The sequence below is a fragment of the Podarcis vaucheri genome, assembly GCF_965113315.1.
Source record: "Podarcis vaucheri genome assembly, chromosome: 6".
Taxonomy (NCBI): Eukaryota; Metazoa; Chordata; class Lepidosauria; order Squamata; family Lacertidae; genus Podarcis; species Podarcis vaucheri.
This window is the reverse complement of record NC_138764.1, coordinates 81,346,713-81,353,491: the sequence shown is the minus strand read 5'-3', so window position 1 is coordinate 81,353,491 and position 6,779 is coordinate 81,346,713. Positions and strand designations below refer to the sequence as shown.

Genomic DNA, 6,779 nt, shown 5'->3' with positions numbered 1-6,779 from the left:
ATCCTCCTGGCCAGGGGGTCTAAGATTTCTCATGACATACTTTACTTTCATTGGCTCTCTGCAGCGCTGTGTTTTTAAAAGGACTCTCTTATTAAGACAGACGTTCCTAGGGTGCTTCCAGACTGTCAGGATTTTGAGAGATTGAAGCACACATCTGAATTTTAGGTTTCTGCATTTAAAGTGTATCCAAGAGCTCTGCTGCCCTAGTGCAACAAATGTACTTTAAACACAACAACAGGGTGGGCATTCAATTAAGCTTAATGAAAGGGAAATGCATTGAAAGGCATGGGATGAATGAAGGACTAACAGGAAGATGTGTCCCACAAGCAAACCAGGAATAAATTTCTATTGTCATATACTGTATTTTTCGCTCCATAAGACGCACCTAGTTTTTAGAAGGAAAAAAATATTTTTAAAGGGAGCACTGAGCAGAGCCTGTATGCATCCCAGGCTCTGCTCTGCACTCACTTTCACGAGCCGCGTGGAGCGTGTGTGTGGCGCTTGCAGGCTTTCCCCCAGGAAAAAAGCCCCTAAGAGCCTCACACATGCTCCACGCAGCTCATGAAAAGGAGTGCGGCTCTTGGGGGCTTTTGTGGGAGGTGGGGGAAGGGACTGAGGGGCTGCCCTCTGTCCCTTCCCTCACCTCCCACAAAAGCCAGCAAGAGCCGCATGCTCTTTAAAGGGTGCGCAGCTCCTGCGGGCTTTTCCCCGAGGAAGGAGAAGGGACTGACGCAGCCAGTTAGTCCCTTCTCCCTCCTTGGGGAAAAGCCCGCAAGAGCCGCGAGGAGCGTGTGTGCATCCCTTGGGGGCTTTTCCCACCTACCTCCTGACTGCATTTGCTCCATAAGATGCACACACATTTCCCCTTACTTTTTAGGAGGGAAAAAGTGTGTCTTATGGAGTGAAAAATATGGTAACTGCGCTGTACACAAATCTGAATGAATGCTCAGTGAGGACAAAATACAGGAGGGGTGGGGGGAAAATCTTCCAGCCTAGGGACCACATTCCATCTTGGGCAAACTTCAGGGAGGCTACATAACACTAATGGGTGTGGCAAAAGCCAGACAAATGCTTTTGGGATAGCTCAGTCAGTAAAGCATGACTCTTCATCTCAGTGTCGTGGGTTCAAGTCCTACATTGGGTGAAAGATTCCTGCATTGCGGGGGTTTGGACTTGATGACCATTGTGGTCCCTTCCAGCTCTATAATTCTATTATACCCTCTGCCCTCCATGCAAGCCAGCATGAGGCATTATCACAGTTCAAGGATATATTCCAGCCAGGTAAAATCACTAGAGGACACAGAATGAATGCTCAATAAATCAATGTCATATAACACCCCTGCAAACTTTGTGCAGACAGATCACGATGAATGCTCAATAAACAGGTCATCTGGAAGCAACCTTAATATCATCAAAATTGCAGTTTGCTTTCTCCCTGTGTCTGAGGAATTGGGGTGATTCAGCTCTTCTTCTTCTTCTTCTTCTTCTTCTTCTTCTTCTTCTTCTTCTTCTTCTCCTTCTCCTTCTCCTTCTCCTTCTCCTCCTCCTCCTCCTCCTCCTCCTCCTCCTCCTCCAGTTTAAAATTACATTTATTGTACAAAATGGCACTACACATTACAAAGCATCAATCTTTTTCTGTTCCGGTTCTTTTAGATGACGAGAAATTATTAGTTCACCTGCACTGTTAATATAGGTATCAGACATTTCTTCTTCAGATGGAATTCCATGGGGCAGCTTTAATGGTTTTATGCTTATTAGATGTTTAATCACTTTCAGTTTTTCACTCACAGAAGGGATGTTTTTATGCACTCTTAGCTCATATCTTTTTTCCAATCCAAGAAATTTGATGATCTCTTTTTCTCAATAAGGACGCCTTCTTCCACTTCTGACTCTGGTCACAAGGTGCAGTTTATGGGGCTGTTGTGGATCACCCCCATATTTTTCATGATCACCAGGCCGCGACTGAAATACCGATTCGGGAATTCTTGACCTTGAAATTTCTGCCTGATCCACACCTTCCAGGTGATTGATTCCACTTGTATTTTGCAAGACTCTGCCAGGCAGCAAAAGGGCTCCTACCCACAACTCTGCCCAGCAACGCCACCATGTTCAAACCCTGTGAGTCAGCTCTTCTGAGCATCACTTGGCCTTCTTACAGCAGCCCACTCCTCATCATGTTTACTCTGAAGTGAGCCCTATTGAATTCAATGAGGTTTACTTCCGGGTAACCAGGGATGCGGGTGGCGCTGTGGGTTAAACCACAGAGCCTAGGACTTGCCGATCAGAAGATTGGCGGTTCAAATCCTCGCGACGGGGTGAGCTCCCGTTGCTCGGTCCCTGCTCCTGCCAACCTAGCAGTTCGAAAGCACATCAAAGTGCAAGTAGATAAATAGGTACCACTCCAGCGGGAAGGTAAACACCATTTCCGTGTGCTGCTCTGGTTCACCAGAAGTGGCTTAGTCATGCTGGTCACATGACCTGGAAGCTGTACGCCGGCTCCCTCAGCCAATAAAGCGATATGAGTGCCGCAATCCCAGAGTCGGTCACGACTGGAGCTAATGGTCAGGGGTTCCTTTAACTTTAACCAGGGTTAAGGACTGCAGTCTTCAATCTCTCAGAGACCCATTAGCAGGTCATCATGGGCTACCAATACACCTTAGTTAAGTCAGGGTATTGTCTCAGGATAATCTACAATGGTAAGCCTAATGGTAAATTCTTATTAGCACAAAGGGAGTCCTGGAATTTTGGAATGTTCAACACCCTTGGCAATTGTCTTTTCTTGGCCCCATGGCAACAGTCAAAGAATGCTTTGTTTTGACAAGCTTGGTGGAGTTATACCTTTCCAGTTGTTGCAGAATATATCTAAGGACCAAACTAGAAATGATTCAGATTTGCAAATAGTTATCTCCCACTTTTAAAACACTTCTAGTAGCTGTGGATCAGGACAATGGAAGTGAGGGAGGAGCAATTAATCCTTCCTCCCAGAATGCTTTCCCAAGCTATTTGCCCAGAAGGAGGAAACCTACTGTTATGTACTGAGTGGAATAGGATCCAAAATGCAGCAGTCTGATTGGTCCTAGAACAATAGGATTCAGAATGCAGCAGTTTGATTGGTCCTAGTACAATAGGACCCAGAATGCAGCTGTCTGATTGGTCCACAGGAGCCACCCAATCCAGCTCCAGGTGGAAGTGAATCCGCAACCTGATTGGCCTGCAGGAGAATCCCAGAATTAGCCAATCACGTGGGGCCCATTGTGTAAATAATGTATATAAAGCAGACATTCTGGGGGAACTTCCATTCCTCCTCACCACTATGAGCTGAATAAAGAGCATGAAATCCACTCCTAGTATATTTCACCTACAGAACCATGTTCCCAACCCAAATTTTGTACAACCACTTTATTACATGTAGCAAACATTGGTTTCTTGCTTGTTGCAACCTAGCCACAGATCCCTTCCTTTCTACCCCAGATCCAGTCTTCGGATATGGTCATGTTGTGTTTGCAGAGCCCTCTTCACTGTTGTATGACAGATGGTTGTGTGAGTGTTATGGGCCCTCTCTTCTGTATTGTTTTGTGAAATGATGCAGGATGGATAATACAACTCTCTACATCCCAACGCCTATGCTATTTTCTGAACTTTTTGTTACTTTAAAGTGCCTAATTACCATTCATCTGGAGAAGCCTCTCAGTTGTAACACTTACCAGAGCCCTTACCATCTGCAGTGCCAACACTCAGCAGGGTTCGGGAGATTTATTTCTACATTTATTTGGAACTTTGCATTGGAAGCAGAAGCCAAGAAATGGCTTTCTTTTTCTTTTTTATAAAGAAAAAAGAAGTATTTATGGCTGCAAGGTCATATCTCAGCGGGATCAGGTCTTGACTGTTTTTATTTCTTCCTCTTTTGATTATAATTGCAAGCCTGGAATGCTGGAACACAAATTCCACTGTTGGGTGCTAGATTCCTGCCCAGAAACTGAGTTCACACATGCACATCTGTTCTACCAGTCCAATTTATGCAATTATATCCACACATATGAATACACAATCAAGGGAGTGGATCAATCCCCCCCAACACACTGACCTTTAACAGGTCCAGGCCCAAGACCCACCCCTGACTCCTAACTTGTAATCTGGAATGCATTTTCACAGAGATACCCCATATATGGATTTCCCTCTCTGCCACTATTCACTATTATTATTATTATTATTATTATTATTATTATTATTATTATTATTAATTTATTTGTACCCTGCCCATCTGACTGGGTTTCCCCAGCCACGCTGGACAGCTTCCAGCAAAATATAAAAATACAATAGTCTGTCAAACATTAAAAGCTTCCCTAAATAGGGCTGCCTTCAGATGTCTTCTAAAAGTCTGGTAGTTGTTTTTCTCTTTGACATCTGGTGAGAGAGCGTTCCACAGGGGGGTGCCACTACCAAGAAGGCCCTCTGCCTGGTTCCCTGTAACTTGGCTTCTTGCAGCGAGGGAACCGCCAGAAGGCCCTCGGAGCTGGACCTCAGTGTCCGGGCAGAACGATGGGGGTGGAGATGCTCCTTCAGGTATACTGGACCGAGGCCATTTAGGGCTTTAAAGATCAGCACCAACACTTTGAATTGTGCTCGGAAATGTACTGGGAGCCAATGTAGGTCTTTCAAGACAGGTGTTATGTGGTCTAGGCGGCCGCTCCCAGTCACCAGTCTAGCTGCCACTTTCTGGATTAGTTGTAGTTTCCAGGTCACCTTCAAAGGTAGCCCCACATAGAGCACATTGCAGTAGTCCAAGCGGGAGATAACTAGAGCATGCACCACTCTGGCAAGACAGTCTGCAGGTAGGTAGGGTCTCAGCCTGCGTACCAGGTGGAGCTGATAAACAGCTGCCCTGGGCACAGAATTGACCTGCACCTCCATGGACAGCTGCGAGTCCAAAATGACTCCCAGGCTGTGCACCTGGTCCTTCAGGGGCACAGTTACCCCATTCAGGACCAAGGAGTCCTCCATACCTGCCCGCCTCCTGTCCCCCCAAAACAGTGCTTCTGTCTTGTTAGGATTCAACCTCAATCTGTTAGCCACCATCCATCCTCCAATAAACTTTTCCCCTGACACAGTGCTGTTTCAAGTTGCTGAGAGTGGGGTGAGGATGATGTGCAATCCTATCTCCTGAGAACTGTCTCCTCCCAAAGCCACCAGACCCCTGCCATCACTTCCTGGGGCCCCATCGCAGCCGTGGTGGCTACCAAGCTACCCCAGCACAGCTGACACTTCTTCATGCTAGTTCCCAGCAAAATTCCATTGCAGGAGAAGCCCAGAAAGCTAGAGGAATAGACTAGATATAGGACTGCACACCCCTGTTCCATAGAGAGCTCTAATACTACAGGCATAGCTGTAGAAAAGCAGAAACATCTTACTGAAAAGGCTGATTCCTTTCTCCTGCCACATTGTTGCACTCACGGCAAATTGAAAAAATGAGTGTCTCACTGGCAGAATGCATCCTAGCTGAAACACATGGTGCTCCTTGAGCTAGGGACAAGGTGGAAATAGCTTTACAGTGACCCACCTAGGATGGCGTTGCAAACCCACCTGTGTGTGGGTCTTCAACTTACTGGTTGAAGATCTATACCCTGAGAAGAAAAATTACACTGTTTGGTGCTTTTTAGTTGGGTGGGGGGCACTATGGGGTTGTTCTGCTCAGGGGCAGTTTTTATTTTGGATTCAGAGGCAATAAGAGACATGCACAGATCTAAATAAAAAAATTCCTTCCAGTAGCACCTTAAAGACCAACTAAGTTAGTTCTTGGTATGAGCTTTCGTGTGCATGCACACTTCTTCACGAAAGCTCATACCAAGAACTAACTTAGTTGATCTTTAAGGTGCTACTGGAAGGAATTTTTTTATTTTGACTATGGCAGACCAACACGGCTACCTATCTGTAACTGGAACGATGCACAGATCTGTGCAGGTGTCAGCAGTCGGTAGCAAACCTCTTTTTGTGACCCACTTGTGCCTTTACCTGCCCCACACCTGATGCCAAATATGATGTCAGGTCGAGACTAAGTGAGCAGCCTCAAGTGGTCTCAGCAGCCTTGTGGGCTTGTTGTTGTTTAGTCGTTTAGTTGTGTTCGACTCTTCGTGACCCCATAGACCAGAGCACGCCAGGCACGCCTACCTTCCACTACCTCCCGCAGTTTGGTCAAGCTCATACTGGTAGCATTGAGAATACTGTCCAACCATCTCGCCCTCTGTCGCCCCCTTCTCCTTGTGCCCTCCATCTTTCCCAACATCAGGGTCTTTACCAGGGAGTCTTCTCTTCTCATGAGGTGGCCAAAGTATTGGAGCCTCAGCTTCACGATCTGTCCTCCCAGTGAGCACTCAGGGCTGATTTCCTTCAGAATGGATCGGTTTGATCTTCTTGCAGTCCATGGGACTCTCAAGAGTCTTCTCTAGCACCATAATTCAAAAGCATCAATTCTTCGTCAATCAGCCTTCTTTATGGTCCAGCTCTCACTTCCATACATCACTACTGGGAAACTCGTGGGCTTAGTTAGACCTATAGGTTGGCAGTTTACCAATGTGAAGGAAAACTCAACCCTCATTTCCTTTTGTAACTTTTCCATGGCATCCCACCCTCTCTGTAATTGAGGTGACTGGTGATAACTTCTATTATGATGTTACTTATTGCTTGTAAAAAAAGAGAGAGAGCCTTCCTTGTATTAAAAACAATCAATCAATAGTAATTAAAAAGAACACACACTACTTTTCAATGGAAGAATTTGACTGATT

At 45.9% G+C, this 6,779-nt stretch overlaps 1 pseudogene across 1 annotated transcript; it reads right to left on the bottom strand.

Moving 5' to 3' along the window:
• Positions 1 to 1,600: 1,600 nt before the first annotated feature.
• Positions 1,601 to 2,111, bottom strand: LOC309533809 (large ribosomal subunit protein uL30m-like; annotated as a pseudogene). The gene has a single exon. The product of its transcript is annotated as a large ribosomal subunit protein uL30m-like (transcript).
• Between the last annotated feature and the right edge of the window lie 4,668 nt (positions 2,112 to 6,779).